The sequence below is a fragment of the Bos taurus genome, chromosome 7 (genome assembly GCF_002263795.3).
Source record: "Bos taurus isolate L1 Dominette 01449 registration number 42190680 breed Hereford chromosome 7, ARS-UCD2.0, whole genome shotgun sequence".
NCBI lineage: Eukaryota > Metazoa > Chordata > Mammalia > Artiodactyla > Bovidae > Bos > Bos taurus.
In genome coordinates this window covers 98,772,041-98,799,608 of record NC_037334.1, presented here as the reverse complement: position 1 = coordinate 98,799,608, position 27,568 = coordinate 98,772,041, and the positions used below count along the sequence as shown (strand labels likewise).

General features: G+C 37.7%; 1 pseudogene; it reads right to left on the bottom strand.

Moving 5' to 3' along the window:
• Nucleotides 1–12,294: 12,294 nt before the first annotated feature.
• The window catches only part of LOC112447531 (uncharacterized), a 143,323-nt pseudogene continuing 128,049 nt past the window's right edge, over nucleotides 12,295–27,568 (bottom strand).

The following is a 27,568-nucleotide window of genomic DNA, read 5'->3' as shown; positions in this document are numbered from 1 at the left end:
GCCTGAGAGAATGAGAGCTAATCCATAGAGGACTAAGGTGAAGCCAGAGAAATCAGAAGAAGGGCTTACTGTTCAGACCATAACTAAGGAGGATGGAGAAGACCAGCTCTAAACCAGAAAACAAAACCTTGGAGGAAGCCAAATCAATAAGATACAAATATAACAACAGGCTCTTTGAGGAAGACGCGGTCGCGGCTGCAGCGGACTTGTGTGCCGCCCGCTCCTGCTCATGACTCACCGCTGTTCGCTCTCGCCGAGGAACAAGTCGGTCAGGAAAAAAATATATATATAACAACAGAACAGCTATAATATAAGCCATAAAAAACCTGGAAACATTTCATGGAAATGGGAAATGCATGCAAACTGAGATAAATCTAATAATTCATTTTCATAGGGCTTCTTTGGAAGATGTCTGCTGAATTCACAGAAACATAATGGAAGATTTCCTGAAAAATCTGCATTGGATCCTCCTGCCATCCAAGGCAGGTCCTGTGTTCCATCAGGTTTTCCTTATGTTAATTTACCTTTTTCTGAGTCATGGCTGGGAACACAGGAGCAGGGGAGACTTATTGGGTATATGTGTTCCCAAGCTCTGTGACCCTTACTTTTACATACTGTTAAAAAGTTATAACTGGATTGACACATCAGACCAAACCTGAACACATGACTTGCTTTCTCTTCCCCAGGAGTCCAAAGAGGTTATAGGTTGTAGGCATAGATTGAAGTCCTGCAGTTACATTCAGATAAGACCAATAGAACACATGGTGAATGTCCATGGGTTTAAGGGAAAGTGAAAAAGAGATAGAGAGGGACAAGGGAGAGGGCAGAATACTGTATATGAAGCTGTAATATTTAAATGTTGTGGTTTAGTTGCTAAGTCCTGTCTGACTCTTTGCAACCCCATGGACAGTAACCTGCCAGGCTCCTCTGTCCATGGAATTTTTCAAGGAAGAACACTGGAGTGGGTTGCCATTTCCTTCTCCAGGGAATCTTCCCCATCCAGGGATCAAACCTGGGTCTCCTGCATTGTAGGCAGATTCTTTACCAAATGAGCCACCAAAGAAACCCTAGTATTCATATGAAAATCCATAAACCAGAAAATGTAAACATTTTAATGCATATAACAGAGAACATAACATTTATATTTTGGGGGCAGAATATTATGAATTACCCAGTCAGATATTAGAAATGCAAGCTTTATATCTTAAATTTATTTTCAGAATCATTAAATCAGTAACAATAATAAAAGTTTTTATTCACTTGAAACCTGTTCCAGGTCGCCTACCACCTGATCATCTGGCCTTGTTACCACTCTATGTATTTGCATGAAAGTTTTCTTCACTGCAACTCTCATTGTTTGTTTGTTTGTTTTAATTTTATTTTATTTTTAAACTTCTGTTGCCAAGATGGACACCCATGCAAATCTCTAGCCTAACCTTCATTTTATTCACTGACTCACTTACTTAAAAAATGTTTTTGTCAAGTGCTGACTTTGATGGCTATTATGATTGGCACTGGAAATTCATCTTCCCTCCACCCCTATTTCCACAGCTTTAAATTCATTACCTCATAATTTTTCAACTAAATCTTAGCAGGAGCAGCTGTGCTCTGTCTGATTCTGATTATGCCCTTTTCAATCTTGTCTCTTTATTATTCCTAGAATGATCTTTATAATACACAAACCTGATTATGTCAAGTCCCTGACATAACTCAAACTCTTTAGTATAACACAGAAAACCCATCATGATATGTTCTGTGCTTACCTTTGCAGTCTCATCTCTTGCTACTCTTCAATTACCGCCAACTTCATTTTCCTGAATTAATTGTATCCCAAGAACATGAATTTTTCTTTCTCATCACTGAACCTCAGCTTCTAGTGCCTTCTCTCTTTCCTAGATCCCTGTCCATCTCTCTTTATTTTTTAGGACTCATTTCAGGTGACACCTCCTCTAAGAAGCCTTCCCTAACCAATCACTCCAGGAACACTGCTTTTGAAAGTTCTTCAGTAACTTTTCATAAACACCTGTGCACATCTTTATCCTCAAGGGTCTGTCACACAGAATAATCAGCATCTGTTTATTGTCTGTCTCCCCTCATACAAATCAGGCTGGAAATTTTTTGTGGCAGGGAATGTATCTTATTTGCACTTACCATATATAAATCTTTCAAAAAATTGGATGAAATAAAACATGGAAGAATATCTCATTTGTATATATATCAAACATCTCAAAAATTTGACAGGATGAAAATTATATCTGACAGAAAATAAATAGAGAAAACAACAAAGAAGATCTTAAATGTTCTCACCACAAAAAAGATATGATAATTATGTAACATGATAGAGGTGTTAGCTAACTCCACACTGGTAATCATATTCCAATATATACATAATTGTATGAAGGCAATACTTTTTATGTCTTGAGCTTACACAAAGTTACATGCCAATTATATCTCAATTAAAAAAAATAAAACTGCTTCCCTGGGTGTCAGATGAATGTAAATCAAGTTCTAGTTGATAATTACAGGCAACTTGAATAAGAGACTACTTGTTTTCTTAGAGAAAAGTTACAGAAAAATGGCTAATGGGGCAAAGTCAGTATTTGGAAGTGGAAGAATGGAAAAACAGCATTAGGAAAGTTTCCAAAACAAAGTCGTCAATGGAAATCATGAGTAATTGCACTTAATAAAACAAGAGAAATGTGTTTAAAGAAATAGATGAGGTGGCACAATAAACTCGATGGAAAAGTCATGTACAAAAGAGACAAGTTCAAAAGACTTTTAACAAAGTATTATGATATCTATAATTTACTGCTCTTTGTGACCCCATGAACTATACAGTCCGTGGAATTCTCCAGGCCAGAATACTGGAGCGGGTAGCCTTTCCTTTCTCCAGGGGATCGTCCCAACCCGGGATCAAACTCAGGTATACCACATTGCAGGCGAATTCTTTACCAGCTGAGCCAGCAGGGAAGCCCAAGAATATTGGAGTGGGTAGCTTATACCTTCTCTAGTGGATCTTCCTGACCCTGGAATAGAACCGAGGTCTCCTGCATTGCAGGCAGATTCTTTACCAACTGAGCTACCAGGGAAGTCCATATAATTTACTGCAGGGATCAACAATCTCTGAGACATAATGTCTGGCGATCTGAGGTGGAGTTGATGTAATAATAAAAGAAATAAACTGCAAGATAAGTGTAGTTGCTTGAATCATTCGGAAACCCTCCCCTATCCTGATTTGCGGAAATGTTTTCTTCCACAAAACTGACCCCTGGTGCCAAAATGATTGAGGACTGCTGATTTACTGCAAAACTCTTCAGCATGGACAGTGAATACAAATGTGTGTGTGTATGTGTATGTGTGTCTGTCTATCTGGAAATTCTTCCATTTGGCTCCAAAAATCTCTGTGATATTTCCCACTGTTTTATTTTGGGGTATTTTTTAGCTTTAAAAGATGTTCCAGCCTCATCTTGTCTATCTCCTGCCCCAGTCCTAGAACTAGTCATTTCTCTAAGAAGTACTGGTTCCTTTTATTGAAAAAGTCACCAAAAACTAAGATATGATCACTGAGTGTGTGTTCATTGGTACTAGACTGCCATTGCTTCTCAACTCCCTAAGCAGACAGGGCTAAGAAATATATGTATATATACCAACCGGTATAGATATGTCTAGAATTACCCATGTACGTATATATTGATGTTGCTAACATTAGTTGGTGTTGATGTCTTTAATCCTAATCCAGCACCACGTGGGTCATTCTACCCTTCTGCCTTGTTTATTTGAACCTCCACTTCAACACTGAGAAACACAGTTCCCACCATCTATGTACTTCACCCTTGATTTTCAACTGCACTTGTATCTTTTTATTGATTCAGAGGACTGTTTGTTATCTGAGTCTGTACAGAAAATTCCTGCTGCTAAAATAATGTTACATTTATCTTAGGTCTGCAAGCCATATGCTATTTGAACATTAAAAGGATAGAGTACAGAAGCCATCCAGCTCAAAAAGTTCATTCCATTGTTTGTGTCTACTTGCCTGTGAACAGAGAACTGTGTATCAGAGTCTCATTTGGATTATAGGGATGCCAGCAATAGACTCTTCCACTTCTAATTATTAGGATTTAGCTATATTTTCCCAAAGAGAGAATTGGATAGCTCTGCATGTTTCAACTGTCTTAATCAGTTTATAATAAGATGCATACCCAAGAAGAAATTTTAAAGTTGGCCTAGATTTTTAAGTATGTCACTAGTTACAAGGATGGGTTCTAATAAACGGAGACTTGTGGTTAATAATAGTGAAAAGTGAAAGTTGCTCATTCGTATCTGACTCTGTGCGACCCCCTGGACTATACAGCCCATGGAATTCTTCAGGCCAGGATACCGGAGTAGGTAGCCTTTCCCTTCTCCAGGGCATCTTCACAACCCAGGGATCTAACCCAGATCTTCCACATTGCAGGTGGATTCTTTACCAGCTGAGCCACCAGGGAAGTCTGTGGTTAATAATAAGAAGAGCATAAAGAGAGATTTTAGTTTTACCAGCCACAGAATAAGAACAGTAGCACAGATCTACTTCCTGAGAATGCTGCTGCCTGTCAGACTGGACTTGTTCCTGCATTCCTTTGTCCCAGAGAATAGCCCAGCACTACAGTAGTAAGCAATGATCCTGAGCCGTCTCTTCTCTCTTTCCATTTTATTCCTATCTTCTCTATCAAAGAGAATCATCTCTAGACATGAAAGATGTGGCAAACCCAGACAAAAGCAAACTCAAGTCCAAGATGGTAAAGAGAACATGAAGAGTAAACCTAAGCTTTACCAATGGGAACAAGCTTCTTGATTTGAATTAACTAGATTCTAGAGCACTAAGCCCAACTTCAAAGGAGATCCGTGAGCTACCAACAGCAGCCCTGGGGCAACAGTAAAGATATGCTTTCCGAATGGACAGTGAAGACTCACCAGGTCATCCTCTGTGTGTATCCAAAACAAAAGGTAGGTATGTGTGGAAGTTATACGAAAACTCTCTGGTAGTATTGGATGCCCTAAAATATAAGAACGTACTTGAAAAGGCAGTAAAATATTTCTGAAATATTCAAGTACTTATGAGAGATTACTGTGGAGTGAGTAGTGATCAGACTGGGACAAGACGGCCTCTGAACAGACTTCCAGTCCTAAGATCCTGCAGTCCCTCTGTATCCAGTCTCTGAATGTGGATATTATAGTACTATCTAGTGCTGACTATCGTCTCTTTTGTACTTTTCAAATTAACTCTTCTGACTGCAGCATTGTAAATAATGAATCTGAAAAGTCCTTTATATATAGCTAGAAGATAAAAATGAGCTCAGAATAAGTGTTAACTCATCTTGGTTGAGGTTAAAAAAGCTTTTTAAAAAACATTGCTTGGAATGTTTTAATTTAGATGTCAAGGTATATATCAGTGTTGATAAGTTTTTAAAAAGGTGTAAAAAAGCAAAAACACTAAAAATTGGAAACATGACCATCTTTATTTCACTAAAGTGTCACTAACTTTAATCATTAAAATTGAATATAAATACTTTAACTCAAGTAAAATTGTAGGTAGACAATTGGAATAAATCTTGCATGACCAATATTAGCCTGATATTCAGAATGAAAAACTGAAAGAAGCAGGCAATTTCTAATTTAAGCTTTTAAAAAAGGAGAATACATAAGTGAATCTATAAATTAGAAATGAATTGTTAGGGCCCTATAAGATACTTCAATTAAAAAAAAAAAACTTATATATTAAAACTTTAAGATACAATTTTGTTTCATTTTTCCCCTGAAATGAGACTCACTTCCTAAATTCCAACACATGGGCTTATAATTACTTTTCCAATAAGATAAGGAATTAAACTTCATTGTGCTCTTTCAGTCAGAAAATATTTATCAAATGTCTATTAGATGCAAGATGCTGCCACTGTATTAGACGCAGTGAGTTGAGAGAGAAACGAGACAGATTCTCTGCCGGTTTTAGAATTTACAGCCTAGCAGAGAAAATAGACATTAAACAACGGATTACTTGATTGGTCACATTTCACAGTTGAAAGAGATGTATCCAGGATAATGTTGACATTGTGTAGAGGGAAACCTCTTTAGACAAAGGAGAGGGTAGTGTAGGAGAGGTCAGAATAAATTGTTTTTGGTGGAAATGTTGACAGAGGAAAGTTTTAAAGCAGAAGAAAGAATTGGGAGAGTGAAATGTGAAGAGAAGATGATGACCCAAAGAAGAGGGCAAAGCAAGGGGAAAGCCTCTGAAGCAGGAAGCACCACAGTATTTAAGAGACTTGAAACGGTTCCTGCCCCAGGCCGCACAAGTGGTGAGGCATGGGGAGAGGCCAACATAATGGTCCTGCAACCAGGCAGGGACCGCAGACCCAGACCTGAGCTGATGGCTCCTTCCACTCCAGGTTCACCCAGCAGGTTACTCTTCCCCAAAGACTGCTGTGTTATGTTTGGGTAAAAGAGATACAGTTGTGGTTTCTTTACTCCTCTTTTGTCAGGTTTATTATCTGTCTACATTACTGATGGTACGCCCTGTTATGTCTTAAGTAAAGAGTGTGAGTTATTTTCAAAGTAATATACATGAAATCTGAAATAGGAAATGAGGTCTGAAGTGAAAGCCACTCCATCCTGTCCAACTCTGTGATCCCATGGACTACAGGGTCAATGGAATTCTCCAGGCCAGAATACTGGAGTGGGTAGCCTTACCCTTCTCCAGGGGATCTTCTCAATCCAGCAATTCGAATCCAGATCTCCAGCACTGCAGGTGGATTCTTTACCAGCTGAGCCACAAAGGAAATAGAAAATAAATGTAAATAAACTTCTGCTGTATTCTTGTCCATTTCCATTACAATATGGGATTTGCAAATAAATGTAAAACAATCCATTCTTCTTCTAAAACAATGTTAAAAGTTTAAAAATAAAAACTAGCATATACCACCAAATGCAGTTTGAGTGAATACCCTTCAAATATCAAGCTACATCTTGGAAAAGGGAGAAAATGCAGTGCATAGCATGGAGACAAAATGTATTTCTCTATTTTCAAAATCTCATGATTATCTTCCAAGTATAAAAATAAAATGTCTTCCTTTAAAACAGGTATCATACATGAATTTTACACTATTTCAGAATGAAATCACCAGCTGAGTCCAAAAACAGAATGATTTTCTTACAATAAAATCACATTTTCCAATTTAAGATTTATTCATTTTCATTCTTCTCTGTTCTTCCTGCTGTTTACCCATTGGGAAATAAACTATTTATTTATGCCACTATAAAAGAGTAAGTAGGGAAAACAAAACAAACACCTAAAACTAAATGCCATTTGTTTTGTTTCCAATTTCAAGGAAAGTATTGGTTGAAGAGACTTGGAAATGAATAATAAAATAATTAATTTCCACTTGGAAGAATCAAGAGGCCATCAAATAAATTTCTTCCTCTGATAAAGAAGAAAACTAAAACCCAAGGAGATTAAATGATTTATACAAGTTTTTCTAACTAGTAAGGCTGGTTTCTGGTTTCCAGCTCTTCCCAATACACCCTACCCATAATTTTACTTTGCCATATTTTGCTTTTTCCACATAACAAAAAAGTGGCTACATCCTGCTGTTCAAACTGCTGTGTGTTCCATGCTTAGTAGCTCAGTCACGTTCAACTCTTTGAAACCCCATGCATTGTAGCCCACCAGGCTCCTCAGTCCATGGAATTCTCCAGGCAAGAATACTGGGTGGGTTGCCAGGCCCTGCTCCAGGGGATCAACCCAACACAGGGATCAAACCCAGGTCTCCCGCACTGCAGGCAGATTCTTTACCCTCTGAGGCACCAAGAAAGCCCAGGAATACTGTTTAAATTGCAATAATGTTAAAAACAAAATTTATCCAAGATCCTGTTTTTAAAGTATCAACTTCAAAAGAATCTATGTTACAAAGTAATAAGATTGTCTCAAAAAAAAAAAAAAAAAAAGGCCAGCAAAGCAATAGACCAAGATGCAAAAGAAGGGCTCTAAGCCTGCTGTCATTTAATCTTTATGTACCCCTTCAAAGGGATAACCTTGATGTTGAAAGTAAAGGAATCAATTTTGTTACATTTTATGCCCATCTGTGACAGTAAATTTGTGAAGTGCTTACCAGAAAGAGAGAGCTTGGCTGGTTGTCTAGCAACAAAGTAAATACACATGTTGGTATAAACTAACTACTCTTTAGAAGAAACCACTTTCATTATTCATTTATTAAATCTATCTCTTAACAAAGAGAAAAAAAAATACAAGACCTGGCAGGGGAGAGGGTGGGCATGATAAGAGGAAAAGTGAGTTCCAGAAGTTTAAAAATTAACTTCTAATAATTTATGAGGATGGACTCTTCCACCTCCCCCCGCCCATAAGTCAAATAGACCTGTGAAGAGGTAGACTAGATACTGATGAAATGAAGGACAAAATACTCTAGAATCACAAATTCATAAAATCATCTCTGCATCAGCACTGAGCACCTAACTCCTATAATTCACCTAGATGAGACTGACTGTGGCTAATCAGAAAAAATTCGTTAATGATGTTTATCAAAATCGTTAATATTACAGAGGCCATTTTCAAGAAAAACTTTGGTTTAGCTATACACTGAAAATGAGTGGTGGAAGGAAAAAGAAAATATGACTCACTTACAGTTTATCATATGAAGTATGCCTACTGTTACTGCCAGGCACGTATCCCACCACAAACTGCCCCTCTTATTGTTGTTATTGTTGTGTTACTTTAATCTCTGATAACGGAGCCAAGACCAAGAGTATTTAGCTTTATTCCTGCAGTAATCAATTAAGACGCTTCTGTCTATCTATTTCTTTCTGTTACCCAGGAGCAGCTTTGACTCTTAAATTCCTGTCTGGCTTCTGAATTGATGGCATGGCAACTGACTTCTGTATGTTTTTTTTTTTAATTCCTGACTACTACAACTTGCTTTGGAGTGACCTCTGATATCTGTGTACTTCTTGGATTTGCAGTTTGCTTACCTGACTCCTATCTAGTATTTCAGTTTGTTTCATTTACCCTGGTTTTGTATTCTGCTTCTGCCCCAACACCTATCTCACTCACAGCCCCTGTGCCCATAAATTTCTATTAACACTTTCTATTCTAGAATGTAACATATTAGACAAATTTCAACATTTGGTCACATTTCTTTTCAGACAAAATACTCAACACTGATGTTTCCACACAGTGGTTTTCAAGATCTCTTGGGCTGCTAGTTTAAATGTAATAAATTCTTTATGAGTCAACTCAAACAAAATACACTTTTATATGAACAGCATGAATAATTTAGAAACAAGCAAAGCTCATTTTAAATCTCATTGGTTTCAGAGACTATACTATACTTAAATATTGCAATTGTAGGGTTAAAAAGGAAAGACTACAATAATATGATGATGACAAGAGTGATGACAAGGACTGGCATCATCTTTTGAGTTATACATGTGCCTACTGTGGTACCTGAGTTTTCACTGGAACTTAAAAAACACTATTCAGTGGATATGCTCTTGAGTATTAGCTAACTAATTTATTACAGATGTGAAGAAAAGCAACATAATTCAAGTAAGGTACTTATGTTACTTAAGATCACACACAAAGTAGGCCAAAGAGCTCTGATTAGAAATTGTCTTGTATGATTTCAAAACTGAGACTTTCAGCCATTTTCTAAGTTTCTCCTAAGAAACCCAACCTTAACATCCCTGAAATTCTATTAAAAAGAAAACAAATTAAATAGATGACTCTGACTAAAAGCTTCAAAGGCATTATTTTTTTACCTTTAAAGCAGTACTCCCAAAGGGAAGAAAAAGCAGTTATTCTTCTCCACTATTGTAAAATAGTGTGTGTGTGTGTAAACGGGTACAAATACCATGGGAAAGTATTTGGCAGTTTTTCCTAAAGCTAAAGATAGAGGGACACGGTCACCAGTGATTCTATGCTGGGTACAGTATGGACTGTAAAGAAATAAGTGTGTATGTCTACTAAAAGCCATGCATGTGAATGTTCATATAAAAATTATTAATAAGTCTAAAACTCTAAACTGCCTAAAACTCCATAAATAAATTCCTAAAATTTACTAATACAATTAATTCTACAGATTGTGATATATTCATACAGTGGAATAGCAATCAGAAAAGGACAACTATGTACCTCATAGACAGAAAATGGATCTACAGAACCCTGATGCAAAATAGTAAGCTGCTTGGGCTCATGAAGTCCTAAAACATGGAAAACTGAACTCTGGTGACTGGTGAGAAGAGTGTTTTCTTTGAGAGGCCAGTATTGCCTGGAAGAGGCAAGGAGCTCTTCCAGAGCGCTGGAAGTACTCTGCATTGATTTGAAAGTCAGGTGTCTCTCATATTCATGAACGTTCACTGGACAAGTAAGATGTGTGCATGTCTAACTTATGCTTTTGTTTAAAAAAAGAAATGTTCTAGGATGAGATAAAAATAAATTATTATTTATTAAAAGCTTATAACAATTCTAAAAAAAATACATAATTTGAAACACTGAGTTTCAGTTTAACTTTTCTATAAGCCATATCCAGGGGATCTTCCTGACCCAGGAATCGAACCCGGGTCTCCCGCATTGCAGGCAGACACTTTACTGTCTGAGCCACCAGGGAAGCCCTAACTATAAATTATAACTATGACTTTCCCCAAAAATATAGGCTTAAAAAGAAGAGTTAATAATCAATGCTGAGAAATGGTATCACCTTTTGGAGTAAGAAAAGGTCATATTAGATCATTTTCTCACAGTGTATTAGAAAATATATTCTATATGGAATTAAAAGTTAAATAAGCAAAGATATCTAAAAAGACACCCAAAAAGATTATTTTTCTATTACTCAGTTGCATAAGTCTATCTGTAAAACTCTATTTAAAACGTGAAGGAAAATATTGAAGTATTTTCTTCCATATTTTAAAATGTCATTGAAAACTCAAAAGCAGAATTTGAGAAGCAAACAATAGGATAGGAAATATATTTTCACAGCCTCTGACAAGAAATGGCAACATTATCTGTAGTACATAAAAAATGCTCATAAGCTATAAATGTATTTTTCTAAGAAAAGCAGCACAGCAGAAATAGAGAGAAGATACAGACAACATAAAAAATAAATAAAATATATAGTCTATCCACATGAATACTGTTTGACTTTGTATGTCAAGGACATGCAACTAAAATTACAAATAAAAAAATGTTTTTTTTCTAGCAAATTGATAAAAAGTAAAAATATAATATATAGAGGAGTAAGAAGACTCTTGAGAGTCTCTTGGATTGCAAGATCAAACCAGTCAATCCGAAAGGAAATCAACCCTGAATATTCATTGGAAGGACTAATCCTGAAGCTTCGCCCACCTGATATGAAGAGCCGACTCATTGGAAAAGACCCTGATGCTTGGAAAGAATGATGGCTGGAGGAGAAGGGGAGGAGAAGGAGGATGAGATGATTGGATGGTATCACCAAATCAAAGGACATGGGTTTGAGCAAACTCTGGGATATAGCGAAAGACAGAGAAGCCTGGCGTGCTGCAGTCCATGGGGTCCCAAAGTCAGACATGACTAAGCGACTGAACAACAGCAATTAAGAAGTACAGTATGTCTCCTGCATACAAATAACTTCCATTTCAGGAGCATGTTCGTAAACCCAACAAAGTTAGCCTAAGTGACTAACTATTGACACAATCATTTATATGCTGTATGTACTGTAATAAGTTTCTAATATTTTTCACACAAATGATACACAAAAAACAAAAACAAAGATACCATTTTTAATCTTACAGTACAGTCCCTTGAAAAGTCCAGTAGTACAGTACAAGAGCTGGCATACCAGGGCTGGCATCGAGTGAACAGGCAAGAAGAGTTACTGACTGGAGGAGTGAGAGGAGGTAGGAGATGGCAGAGCTGGAGGAGAAATAGGAGATGGAAGACAAGCTGCAACTTCACAGATGCCTGATGCTGATGGCATAGGTTTTGACTCCTTGCTGGACTCAATTCTATCTGTCCTCTTGAAAAAGATGATCTAGTGACGTCTGCGTAGTATCTCTCTCTTTTTTTTTCCCATCACATCACTGATGATGCCGCAACACTGGGCTGCTTTCTGAACCGCTGCTGCAACCTTCCTGTACAATTCTAGGTTCATGTCCTATGCTTCAAAAACTAACAGTGCCTCTTCAAACAAAGAATGTCAGCTTTCCTGTACTGGGAATCCCTTCAGTTCTTCATTTACTTCTTCTTCCTCTTGTCACTCTTTGCCCTTTCTCTGGGCCTCAATTCCATTCATTAGTAATTTCCTTGTGTTGCCCAGCAAGTTCAATGAAGTCATCCTCTTGCAAATTTAGCTCCAGCTTCTCACTGAGGGTCACTGAGTTGCTGAAGGCCTCTTTGGATTCCTCATCCACCTTCTCAGAGCCACAAAAACTGCAAACAAAATTCAGGCAAAGGTTCTTCCAAACTCCATTCATGGTGATGGCTGTAACCTCACATCAAACAAAGTCAATGTTTTTTATGGCCTTGTAGATGTTATTCAGTTCAGTGCAGTTCAGTTGCTCAGTTGTATCCAGCTCTTTGCGACCCCATAGACTGCAGCATGCCAGGCCTCACTGTCCATCACCAACTCCCGGAGTTTACTCAAACTCATGTCCATTGAGTCGGTGATGCCATCCAGCCATCTCATCCTCTGTCATTCCCTTCTCCTCCTGCTTCAATCTTTCCCAGCATCAGGGTCTTTCCCAGTGAGTCAGCTCTTTGTATCAGGTGTCTAAAGTATTGGAGTTTCAGCATCAGTCCTTCCAATGAATATTCAGGACTGATTTCCTTTAGGATGTTATAGTCCTTTGAAAATTGTTGTGTGATTATTCCTGACTTGTGACTTGTCTTTACTGCCTGACAAAAAGTGTGGTGTAAATGGCATTTCTTGAAAGTCACTACAACTCTGTGGTCCATAGGTGCATAGCGGGTATTTGGTGGCAGATGCACTATTTTGATGTTGGGATGAAAGACACCCATGAATGGAGGTGGCCTGGAGCATTGTTGAGCAGAAAAAGAATGCTGAATAGAATGTTTTTCTCTAAGCGATATTTCTCTACTTCTGTGATAAAATGATGGAAAAACCAGTCCTGGAAAATGGCCTGTGTAACCCAGGCTTTGGGGTCACTCTTCCACACAACAGCAAACAGCCCTTGGCTATGTTTTCAAGGGCTCTTGGAGTCTCTGAATGACCTAAGAGAGGCTTCAGCTTCACAGTGCCAGAAGCATTGCCACCAAACAACAGGGTTAGCCTATTTGCTGCTTAGCAGCCTGGCATCAGCTTTTCTTCCTTACTGATGTAACTTCAGTCTGACATCCTATTCCAGTACAGTCCTGTCTCAACCACATTCAAAACTAGCTCAGGTAAATGCTTGCCTTCATCAATAATTTCTTTGAAGCATTTCAGGAAATCCTCAGGCAGCTATGGTATTTGCACTTGTGGCCTCATCACTTACTTTTATGTTGGCTCTAGTCATGACCCAATGAAACTAGCCATGGCTGGCATGAAAAGATACACCCTCTGATTCTTTGCCACGTTTCTTCTGGAAGTCTTCATAAAGGCTTTTAGGCTTCCCTGGTGACTCAGATGGTAATGAATCTGCCTGCAATGTGGGAGACCCGGGTTCGATTCCTGGGTCGGGAAGATCCCCTGGAGAAGGGAATGGCAACCCACTCCAAAACTTCTGCCTGGAAAATTCCATGGACAGAGGAGCCTGGTGGAACTCCATGGGGTCCATGGGGTCAGAAAGAGTTGAACACGACTAAGCGACTAACACTTCACTTTCATTGAATCAACATTAAGCTGAGCAGGACTTGAAGCTGATGCCAATGCTGCATCCACACACACTGAGAAGTTTCTCCATGCTTCTTTGATATTACTATTGACATTTTTTGACATCACAGTTCACATTTCCATGATCCTGAGTATTGTGCTGATGGTTGCATGATTTGTGTTACAAGTGTGAGAGATATCTACCATCTTTTCACCTCATTCCAACTCAATTATTTTCACTTTTGTATCCACTGTTATCTCTTGGCACTTCTTAGCAGCCCCAGCTACATCTCTGCAGCTTCCAGACATCCTGGGCTTAAAATAAAGATACTGTGCTACTGTACTCTATGCAGTACTGAACAGTAAAGCACACAAAGGCACAACCACCTGCAGAGGATGCATGTGTGGGACAATGCATGCCGGACACGTGAACTTCGTGACTGGACACAGGAAAGCAAGTCCACATTTTTGAAAGTTCAAAACTTGAAGGTTCATATGTAGGGGACTTCCTATACAGTAAAATACACACTACTACGAATGCTTATGGAGAAGGCAATGGCACCCCACTCCAGTACGCTTGCCTGGAAAATCCCATGGACGGAGGAGCCTGGTAGGCTGCAGTCCAAGGGGTCACTAGAGTCGGACACAACTGAGCGACTTCACTTTCACTTTTCACTTTCATGCACTGGAGAAGGAAATGGCAACCCACTCCAGTGTTCTTGCCTGAAGAACCCCAGGGACAAGGGAGCCTGGTGGGCTGCCGTCTATGGGGTCACACAGACTCGGACACGACTGAAGTGACTTAGCAGCAGCAGCAGCATGAATGCTTATTACATGTAAATTGGCTCAAACTTTGAGTGAAATCTAGCAATAGAGCAAGCAGAAACATTTAAATGCCTGTGCCTTCTGACTCAGTAATTCCAATTAGTAGAATCCATTAAAAAAAATAAAACAGCAATGAGAAATGTAAATTAGTAGTTTTATACAAGAAATAAGCATCATTCTCTTCTAGAGAAACTCAGCAGATACTGAGAACCTACACATTCCAGGTAATATAGTGCTAAAGGCACTGTAATAAACAAGATATGAAGTCTGTGTAATAACCGCCAATATAAACTTTAAACAGATAATTATTAGCACAATTGTTACCCTGAACAGGGAATATTACTGGGCTGTGAAAGTATGTAAAAGATGCGAGCTATTGGGACAATTATAAAAGCCTCTGAGTAAATGATATTTAAACCAAAACATGATGGTTGATAGGTAGCACTGCCCTTAGACTCAGGCATGAAGGATCCTTGTCTGGGCTTTATTCTTAGAGGAGGTTACATATACTCTATCAAGAACACATGGCTTCGGCTACCACTCAGGGTCTGGCACACAACATCCACACTCATGACCAACATCATTCAAGCCCCAGGAACATATTTATTTTTCTGTCTTTGAAGCAAACAATACCTGTCTCCAAATGCCTTGAATGTTTGTGGATTACACCCTTGTCAATATCAGAAATGGGCATTATCATAGTATGAGGGTGAACTGATTGACAGAAGTGCTTAAATATGAGAAAAAAATAAACTAAATTACTTAAAAATTCTCTTAGTGGAAATTCCAATCAGATTACTTGAATGCAATCAAATCATGCATAACAAAGAAGCTTTAACTACTCTTGTCAAACATCTGTTTTTATTCTACTTTGGGGGATATAATTCATGGTCCTGAGGTACTCAGAAAAGTACAGTATTTGAAAGATTTGCACTTGGCAACTAAGAAATATTTTGAAAATAAAAAAATTCATATTATTCCTGTTTGTGTATATGTAGTCCTATATTTCAAATGCATGAAACATGAAACTAACTAAATGCAAATGGAAAGCCAGAATTATAAAGTAGTTTTACTCTATTAAAAATTTTTTAAGATTCTACTAAATGCTCTACTTACTAAAGTAGTAAAGTAAGTAAGAATCTACTTACTAGAGAATTAAGTACAAAATTATTCATAAAAAATAACTTTGTTCATATATTGACTTACATGAGTCAATTAATAAATTAAATATTAGTATATTATTAATTCATATATTAATTGAAAGTTATCTTACCATTACATTTAAGTAGATATTAATATTTTATAGGAAAAATGATTTTTCAAAACATGAAAAATAACTATATTCATGGTTTATATTTATATTAATTTCCATTTGTGAAAATATAAATTTATATGCTCTATAATAATTTTACTTTTTCATATTTTTAAAAAGTGAGTGAGAGTAGAAATCAAAATAAAACTAAATAAAATTATTTATTGATCTTAACACCACATTAACAAAAAGAAGAATAAAAGTCATATGAACATCTCAACAGACATAGAAAAAGCATCTGGTGAAATTCAAAATCCATTCCTGATAAACATTCTCAAAGTTGATACAGAGGAAATATACCTCAACATAATGAAGACTATTTATAACCAATCTACAGTGTTGGAGAAGACTCTTGAGAATCCAAAGGACTCTTAAGAGTTATACAAAGTGAAGTAAGCCAGGAAGAAAAACACCAATACAGTATACTAACACATATATATGGAATTTAGAAAGATGGTAACAATAACCCTGTGTACAAGACAGCAAAAGAGACACTGATGTATAGATCAGTCTTATGGACTCTGTGGGAGAGGGAGAGGGTGGGGAGATTTGGGAGAATGGCATTGAATCATGTATAATATAATGTATGAAACGAGTCGCCAGTCCAGGTTCGATGCACGATACTGGATGCTTAGGGCTGGTGCACTGGGACGACCCAGAGGGAGGGTATGGGGAGGGAGGAGGGAGGAGGGTTCAGGATGGGGAACACAGGTATACCTGTGGTGGATTCATTTCGATATTTGGCAAAACTAATACAATATTGTAAAGTTTAAAAATAAAATAAAATTTAAAAAAAAATAAAATAAAATAAAGTGGAGATTCTCCTCTGCCCAAGTAAATGTTTAGAGCAACTTGGAAGTTTAGAAAGAATTAAGTTTTTTTTAAAAAGATGAAAACTGTACACGAAGATGTAAATTTTTTAAAATATTAATGTCTTTGTGTTTTGTAAACTAAAAGTTTTCATAAATAAAATGGAAATCATAAAAAAGTAAAAAAATAAAAGACATGATTAAGTGTTAAAAAAAAAAAAAAAAGAATACCGTCCCTTTGACTGCAAGGACAGCAAACCAGTCAATCCTAAGGGAAATCAATCCTGAATATTCATTGGAAGGACTGATCTTGAAGCTGAAACTCCAATAATTTGGCCACCTGATGAGAGGAGCTGACTCATTAGAAAAGACCCTGATCCTGGGAAAGATTGAAGGTGGAAGGAGAAGGGGACAACAGAGGGTGAGATGGTTAGATGGCATCACCAACTCTATGGACATGAGTTTGAGCAAGCTCTGGGAGATGGTGAAGGACAGGGAAGCCTGGTGTGCTGCAGTCCATGGGGTTGCAAAGAGTCAGACACAACTGAGCTACTGAACAGCAACAGCAGCAGCTAACATCAAACTTAAAAGTGAAAAGCTGAAAGACTTTCCTCTAAAATCAGGAACAAAATAAGGATGCCCACACTCACTAGTTTTGTTGAACATATTATTTGAACTCCTAGCCACAACAATCAGAGAAGAAAAGTAAGTGAAAGTAATTCAAACTGGAAAGGAAGATGTAAAACTGTCACTGTTTGCAGATGACAAGGTACTACATAGAGAAAATCCTCATGATGCTACAAAAAAAGTTCTAGAGCTCACCAATGAAATCAGTGAAGTTGCAGGATATAAAATTAATGTGCAGAAATCTGTTTCTTTTCTATACACTAAGAACAAACTTCTCATACTGTTCATGGGATTATGTGTAAATGCTAGCTTAAAGTTCAAGATTCAAAAAGCTAAAATCATGGCATCCAGTCCCATCACTTCATGGCATATAGATGGGGAAAGGCTGGAAAAAGTGACAGACTTTACTTTCTTGGGGTCCAAAATCACTGCAGATAGTGACTGCAGTCATAAAATGAAAAGATGCTTGCTCCTTGGAAGAAAAGCTATAACCAACCCAGACAGTATATTAAAAAGCAGAGACATTACTTTGCCAACAAAGGTCCACCTAGTCAAAGCTATGGTTTTTCCAGTAGTCATATATGGAAGTGAGAGTTGGACTATAAAGAAAGTTTAGCTCTGAAGAATTGATGTTTTTGAACTGTGATGTTGGAGAAGACTCTTGAGAATCCCCTGGACAGCAAGGAGATCCAACCAGTCAATCCTAAAGGCATTCAGTCCTTACTATTCATTGAAGGGACTGATGCTGAAGCTGAAGCTCCAATACTTTGGCCACCTAATGTGAAGCACTAACTCATTGGAAGAGACACTGATGCTGGGAAAGATTGAAGGCAGGAGAAGAAGGGGATGACAGAGGATGAGATGGTTGGATGGCATCACCAACTCGATAGACATGAGTTTGAGCAGGCTCTGGGAGTTGGTGATGGACAGGGAAGTATGGCATGCTGTAGTCCATGGGGTCACAGAGAGTCGGACATGCCTGAGCTACTGAACTGAACTGAAGAACAAATTATCAAAAAGAAGAAAAAACTTCATTTAGTGTATCAAAAAGAATAAAATATCTAGGTATAAGATGAACCAAGGAGGTAAATAACCTATACTCTAGAACTATAAAACGTTCATGAAGGAAATTGAAGATGATTCAAACAAATGGGAAGATATTATATGCTCATGTTTGCAACAATTAATATTACTAAAGTGCCCATGTTATCCAAAGCAAATCTACAGATTCATTGCAATCCCAACCAAAATACCCATGACATTTATCAGTGTGTGAATGTTCAGCTGCTCAGTCATGTCCAACTCTTTGTGACCCCAGGGATCCTCTGCCCGTGGGGATTTTTCTGGCAAATATATTTGAGAGGGATGCCCTGCCTTCCTCCAGAGGATCTTCCTGACCCAGGGATCAAATCTGTGTCTCCTGCATCGCAGGTGGATTCTTTACTACTGAGCCACCAGAGAAGCCCCTTTATCCCAGAACTAAAACAACCCATGTAATAGAAATGTACCCATTATTTTGTACTAGCTTTAATCATGGTAAAATCTAGAAAATTACTGAATCACTATGTTGCACATCTGAAACTAACATAATATTGTAAATCTATTATACTAAAATAAAACTTACTTTAAATAAAGATAACAAGTTTCTGATAATATTGCCAATACAGATGGTGAAAGAAATGTGAATGAACCAGAAATTTAGCTGAAAAATCCCAAGAATTCTTTTTGCCAGTTATTTTATATGTTATTGATAGAAATGGTCTCAAGTGAAGCAAGACTGATCACAGTATTTGGAACAGTTAGATATTATAAATGACATTTTCTTGATCTGTCCAATATCTGAAGAGCATATTAAATATTTTACCCAGCAACCTCTCTCAAACACATTGTAGAAATATAATCTGCTTTAAAGCAACTGGATCTCGTTCAACAAAGTTACAGTATACCATAAGAATTAAAGGAAACAATCAAATATTCTCAGATGAAGAATGAAGTGTGATATAGCAAAATAAAAATTAATTTTGAATTTCAGCACATCTATAGTTCTTTGATAGTAACTTTTTTCTATTACTAATAATGTTAACAAACCTTTAAAAAGCTAAACAAATTTTGAAGTGTTAATTTTTTTTTAAAGATGAAAATTTTTTCCATTCAAACAAACTGCATGTGAAACTGGCAAAAAGTTGGCAATCCGATGAAATACAACACAGAAATAAAAATGTTTCCCTGAAGGAAAAGATTCACATGCAAATATAACAAGCTACTTAATATAGAGTTTATTTTCTATCTCTACAGACCAAGACACAGCTTTGATTAAATAGAGGGATAAACAGATTGAGGAAAACAGTACTATTTTTTAAAGTTGCTGTTTTTATAAACATTCTACCATTAAAATATTTGAAAATAGAAACCCTGTGTAGATCCACATATTGCTATGAGACTATGAGTATTGTAACTATAAATAAAACTGGTTTATATGATGTTAAAATATGTTGAACTACTTTCTCATTATGATAATTTATCATATGCAACCCTCATGATATTTTAACATGATGTATAAAATATTTTTTCCAATCTAGATACTGCTTTAAGAAATGTTCTTCTACTTTGCCAGAGTAACTGTATTCAATTTTAAATCCATAAGATTCAAAAGAAGTTGCTCAGTATGGAATACAAATCATGTGAAAATATTCTTTAGAACATGAGCAGTGACTTTGTTGAAATGAAAACAAATTTATGGATCAGTAATTTGTAAATGATGTGTTTTATACAAATATCTTCAGTATATCAAAACACATCAGATAAGGGCAGTATCAATTAGATGGAGTCATCTTTGATCCTGATATTTTTGCCACCCTTCAATAGTGGAAAAATCATGCTTTGAAAAAGTTTTTATTTATGATGGTATATTTGTGTGGGTAAGTAAAACTAACACGTTTTATACATCATCTGCTAGCTTAATTTATACCTTTAAAATATTTAGACATTATATGTGGCCTCCAATAGCACCTATGTTCCTGGTTGAACAAATGTAAGATATTGGACAGGAGTTCAATCAGTACAAGTTAACTCAGTAATGAGAGGGTGGTACACGGAGGAAGAGAAATATTTAAGAAACTAAAAACAGCATATATAATGTCTAGAATTATTTTTTAATCATTATTTTATTATAGAAACTAAAAGCATTTCAATATGCTAGAACATCAGATATGGGATAAAAATGCAGCAGTGGATATTAACAATAGGTGATATTGTTACCTATTGTTATTGTGTCACAATTGTGACTATTGTTATTCAACAATAGTCAAATATTTTATGTTATATCCAAAAAATAAAATGCCCTATAGTCACTGAAAATCAAAATTTTGAAGCCTATGAAATTTATAGGCAAATGTTTACAATCTAAGCTTAAGTACACAATAAGATATAAGCAAGATTTACACTGTGATGTGGATTATCTCTGTTTTTGCTTTCTCTCTCAATCTGATAACAGGTCTGAGTCTGTCTCTCTTCTGTGCACTCTGTGGACTTATTTACACACATAAAAAGTCTAAGTAAATAATCTAAAATAGAGTTGATTTTTAAAACAGTTCCTTTATTCTAAGAGGCTTAAAATACCAACTCCTCCCACACATCTCAGCCAAAATGGGATATACGAAGCATCTTATTAACTGGAGTCTAATTTTGTATCAGTGAAAGATAATCTGTTACATATTTTTGTATCTCCCATAGGGCCTACCCTATCATTTTGATATAATCATGCATCCAAAAAATGCTATTTTAAACATGAGTTCAGTATTTATTCACTGTAAGAACTGAACTTCTCAGTATTAGAATGAAATTAAAACAACAGGCACAGCAAATAAGCTAATGACAAAAAGAGACAAATGGACTGCCTTTACTTAACTGCAGTTACTTTAGCTATGAAAATGACAAACTACACTGTGAAAGGAACTGCAGGTTAATTGAAATTTTCTGTTCAGCTCTTGCTTGGGAATGTCAGAAGAACACCATTAGTATTTTCAAAGCAAGAGTAGACAGGCGGCAGGGGGGCGGTATGGACCTATTTAATATACATGCCTAATGACTTGTCCTTCTCCTCAAGTCATAATAATCAGAAAGAATCCCTGCCACTCATTCCCAGATCATGATACAGGAGGAGAGCAGAAGCATCAATAAATCGGGACTATCACGTCCAGAGCCAATGCAGACTGTTGCACTTCCTGCTTTAAGAATGCTAACAGGAAATTGAGTCCACAACACTTCATAAGCAGTCAGACATAAGGGGTTCTTTGAATGAACACGTGAAGGGTTCAGGCACCCTTTGCTTTCCACCATGTCTTTCTGTATTGCCCTCTGCAATATTTCAGTAAGGAAGCATAGACTTTTCCAAAAGTGAAAGTCTGTAGTGATTGGAGGTTGCACTTAGATGGGTGGACAGCGGTGCTACAGAAAGATGTTAAAAGTTGTTTCAGTTACAAATTGCCATACAACTAACTGCCTCAGAATGTATTGGCTTGGAACCACTACCATTTCTTTGCCATTGGTGCTGGCCATTTTGACATGCTCATCTGGGAGCATGAATCTCAGTTCCATGTGTTGGTTCAGAGACAGCAAGTCCCAGAGGGCTTCCCTTGTTTATGAACTCAACTAGGACTCCTGGCCAGGGTGTTTCCACTCTCCCCATCTAACTTTTCCAACAGAGGATTACTGGACTTCTTGATTTGGTGGCTGACTTTCAAGAGAACAAGCCCCAGTGTGCAAGGACTTATCAAGTCTGGTTGAGTCATGTTTTCTGTGTTCATTTGACCAAGTCAGTCAGTTCAGTTCAGTCACTCAGTCGTGTCCAGCTCTTCTCGACCCCATGGACTGCAGCACGCCAGGCTTCCCTGTCCATTACCAACTCCCAGAGCTTACTCAAACTGAAGTCCATCGAGTCAGTGATGCCATCCAGCCATCTCATCCTCTGTCGCCCCCTTCTCCTCCCGCCTTCAATCTTTCCCAGCATCAGGGTCTTTTATTTGGTCAAAGCAAGCAAGGAAAACAAGGCCAGAGTCAATGTGCAAAGAGTTTAGATCAGGGTATGGGCTTCCCTGGTGGCTCAGAGGATAAAGCATCTGCCTGCAATGCAGGAGACCTGGGTTTGATCCCTGGGTTGGGAAGATCCCCTGGAGAAGGAAATGGCAACCCATTCCAGTATTCTTGCCTGAAGAATCCCATGGATAGAGGAGCCTGGCGGGCTACAGTCCACGGGGTCGCAAAGAGTCAGACAGGACTGAATGACTTCACACACATGGGTACCATTACTACATCAGCAGAAAGGTACATAGAGGGGCTTTTAGCAGTGCAGTCAAATGGCCTCAAAAAAACATGACACAGCTTTTGGAACTAGATAAAGGTTACAGTTGCAAAACATCGAGAATGTACTACTTGCCAGTAATTACACACTTTAAAATGGTTAGTTTTAGAAGAATTTTACCTTAATAAAAAGAAAGGGAGAGATTCTAAAATGTTTCTTCAATTAAGAGAATACATAGCCTACATAGTATACATAAATATGGACTCTTCTCACTATCAATAAATAATCATTTAAATATTAAAATTTACACCTCACAGACTTTGAAGAAACTTTTTTATCAGTGTAAATCCCATAATAGCTTTATGGAAAAATAACAAACTGCATGTTATATGGGACTCTTTTATAACATTTACTTATGGATATTTTTAAACTATCCCTCTTTCATTTGTTGTTTGGCAGAAAAATAAACTCCTCAGAAGAGATAAAATGAGAAATTTACAGAATAAGAAACAGTGTTCTCATTTATTTTACTTCAAATAAATATTTCTACTTCACTTTTTTTTGCAGGAATAATTTCTCTTTCTGTACAATGTAAGTGCTAGGTTCTTAATGAAGTCTTATCAGCCTGATTCTTGTGTGTGCTACATGTTTGGTTGCTCAGTCCTGTCCATCTCTTTTCAGCCCCATGGACTGTAGCCCACCAGCTTCCATTGTCCATGGGATTCTGCAGGCAAGAATACTGGAGTGGGTTGCCATTTCCTTCTCCAGTGGATCTTCCCAAGCCAGGGATCGAACCCAGGTCTCCTACATTGCAGGCAGATTCTTCACCGTCTGAGCTACCTGTAAGTAGGGGCTTCCCAGGTGGCACAATGGTAAAGAATTTGCCTGCCAATGCAGGATACGCAAGAGATATGGATTCAGTCCCTGAGGTGGGAGGATCCCCTGGAGGAGGGCATGGCAATAGTCCATGAAAAGTGAAAGGGAAGTCGCTCAGTTGTGTCCAACTCTTAGCAACCCCATGGATTGCAGCCTACCAGGCTCCTCCGTCCATGGGATTTTCCAAGCAAGAGTACTGGAGTGGTGTGCCATTGCCTTCTCTGGAACAGATCCCTAATGTTAAATAATTTGAAAGCAGAATAATATATTGATTGAAAGGAGAAAATATTAAATTAAAATTGTCATTCTCTCTTTAAATTTGAAAATATTTCTAATTAAAGGGAAACCATGCAACTGTCTCTTTGTACTAAAAAGCCATTTGTTGTATTATAAAAATGTCTCAGCTTACACAGAAGAGGAAACAAAAATGACAGGCATTTCGACTAAACAAAGAGCTGATTAATTTTCAATTGATTAATCAAAGTTAAATGAAGTTTCCTAGGAAGATTCTTTTCGACTGTCTTCTGTTCTCTAGTAAAAATGATAGATTTTTATATTATGTGATTTACTACACAATGTAAATAATTAAGGACCCTTGTCAAATTTTGTTTTACATAGTCTATGTCTACACATCTAAATCTTAGACCTTTATATTTGAATGGGAGTTCATGTAACATGTTTCAAATAGCATGCAAAATATTGAAACATGTCTTTGGAAGGAAATACATTTATTTTCCAAGTAATTGTTATGTAAACTTTGAGTTTTTCAAAGTTTATCTGGGTTTACAGTTTCTAAGAATGATATAAGAATAGATTAACTCATAGTTCATGGGATATACATTAAATTTGAAATCTCAAGTCTGAAGACATAACAAGCTTTCATTAAAAAACTCCTTTTTATAATGCTTAAACCTGAAGACACTGTGGAACTCAGTTCATGCATTATTTCAGTATCTGGCCCGTGACATAAGAGAATCATCTACTTCCTTTGGAGTTGTGAAATCTTCCTGTAAATTCTTTATAAACATTCAAACTTTCAAAAAGAATAAGAGTACCCCCAGATCCATCTCATCTTGAATTATGTGCTATGTAGAGGAAACACTTTTCATTTTCATGCATTGGAGAAGGAAATGGCAACCCACTCCAGTGTTCTTACCTGGAGAATCCCAGGGATGGGGGAGCCTGGTGGGCTATCGTCCATGGGGTCGCACAGAGTCAGACACGACTGAAGTGACTCAGCATAGCATAGCATAGGGATCTGTTCAATTATATGGCAATTGTTCCTCATGCCTGAAACTCTATCCTACTCCTTTAAGGCTTTAGAAATGTCATTAGGACTATATAGAACTCTAGAAGATTTGTTACCCCTATGTTCTTGCCTGGAGAATCCCAGGGACGGGGGAGCCTGGTGGGCTGCCATCTATGGGGTTGCACAGAGTTGGACACGACTGAAGTGACTTGGCAGAAGCAATGGGCTTCCTGATAGCTCAGTTGGTGAAGAATCCTCCTGCAATGATGGAGACCCTGGTTTGATCCCTGGGTAGGGAAGATCCACTGGAGAAGGGATAGGCTATCCATTCTAGTATTCTTGGGCTTCCCTTGTGGCTCAGCTGGTAAAGAATCCGCCTGCAATGCGAGAGACCTGGGTTCAATCTCTGGGTTGGGAAGACACCTGGAGAATGGAAAGGCTTCCCACTCCAGTATTCTGGCCTGGAGAATTCCATGGACTGTGTAGTCCATGGGGTTGCAAAGAGTCGGAGATGAATGAGTGACTTTCACTTTCAATAACATCACAATTCAAGAAAATTTCAGAGTATCAAATTCAGCTACTATTTATGAACAGTTTATTTTCTAACAAACTTTTCAACAAATATCTTAAAATACTCGTTGAAAGATACTTTTTCATCAATATAAGTAACGTTCTCCTACATTTAAATTATTAGTGAAAACTGAACTTAAATACAACCTCATACATGCTCTAAAAATTCATATAATTCCAGAATCCTAATTACAACACCTCATCATTTGAGGTTGAAGGCGGATGGAATAATACAACGTTAAAAATTAAATGTAGCTTCAACTAAGAGAAGATTTTAACAAATTATATTTCTCTTTTATAGCCTAACTAGAAAAAAAATAATATAAACAGACTTGGAAAATCAATGCTGATGTAGATTTGTATTTATTTACATAAAATATACCTATAGCATTCTATTGAGTGGAAAAGCAGATGCCATCCATTCATTGGAAAGTCACAATATGAACTAGATTCATTTGTCAGGATCCAGTTAGGAAATCAGAATCCTGTCTATGAGAGGAAGCAGGAAGTGAAGGTTGTTGCAAAGGTGATGGAATGCAGGAGGGAGCACAAAGGAGAAGATGATATCACCTGGAGATGAGGAGTACTACCTAGGCGGGATTCTAGGAGCTCAGATCCACTGTTGATGCTTGTTGAGGTGTCTGTTCAACTAAGCAGCTGCTTTCCTGTTTCCATCACTGGAACCACCAATGCTGCTGACAGGGGCCCACAGTCACCTGTAATTACTACCAATGCTGATATTAGAGCCAGAGATAGAAAGGCACGCCCTCCTATCAGGCATCTTATCTCTCTAAGAACATCTATTGGCAGAACCTGTGAAACATTCAACTGCAAGAGACTGCAAAATGTCATGTTCAACGTCTAGACCCTTGCAGTAATGGCAACACAGAAGCATGGGGCTAGGGGTGGTACTAACAGGTATTCTTCAAATGGCAAGGAAAGGTTTTAAGCCATGCCCTCATGGAAGGCTTACTCTTTGGGGTGGGGGTACAGAGCTGGGTGGAATATAATGATCAGCTTATCTGGAAAAAAATGTAATATTACATCTGTTACAGTGTAGATGTAGAAGTATCAATGCAAGTGTTATAAGACCATATAGTATTGGGAATTGGTCTAGCAAGGGAGAATTGTAAATGTTTCTCTGACAAAATAATGGTTTAGCTGAATTTGCAAATGTCATATGTGTTAACTAGGGGAAGACTAGAAGGGAAAACATCTCAGGCAAAGATATTCTCATAAGATAACAGAGACATACAAGGTACCATTAGAAAATCACTGAGGCCATGGTGACTGCAGCCATGATATTAAAAGATGCTTGCTCCTTGGAAGAAAAGCTATGACCAACCTAGACAGCATATTAAAAAGCAGAGACATTACTTTGCCAACAAAGGTCTGTCTAGTCAAAGCTATGGTCTTTCCAGTAGTTATGTATGGATGTGAGAGTTGGACCATAAAGAAAGCTGAGCACTGAAGATTTGATGCTTTTGAACTGTGGTGTTGGAGAAGACTCTTGAGAGTCTCTTGGACTGCAAGGAGATCCAACCAGTCCATCCTAAAGGAGATCAGTCCTGGGTGTTCATTGGAGGGACTGAGGCTGAAGCTCCAACACTCCAAAGTGTTTACTCCAACACTTTGTCCACCTGACGCAAAGAACCGACTCGTTGGAAAAGACCCTGATGCTGGGAAAGATTGAAGGCAGGAGGAGAGGGGGACGACAGAGACTGAGGTGGTTGGATGGCATCACCGATGTGATGGACATGAGTTTGAGTAAGCTCCAGGAGTTGGTGATGGACAGGGAGGCCTGGCGTGCTGCAGTCCATGGGGTCGCAGAGTCGGACACAAATGAGTGACTGAACTGTGGCCAGATGAGAGAGCTAAGGGAGAGGGGTGGATGAATGGAAGTTGCTGAGGTAGACAGGATCTGAAATAATACGTGGAATAAAATACCCACATATGGGAATTAGTGCAATGTAATATATGCATTTATATACTACAGATATTTTAAAGCTGTTCACCAAAATTTTAGTAGGAATTATTTCGAGAAAGTATAATTCTAGACAGTTTATAATATCTTCTGAGCTCCTTTTTTTTTTTTAACCAATGAATGTACATACTTTTTATAACAATACTATTGAAGCACAAGCAAAATCATTGGTCTGAATATATACTCCTAGA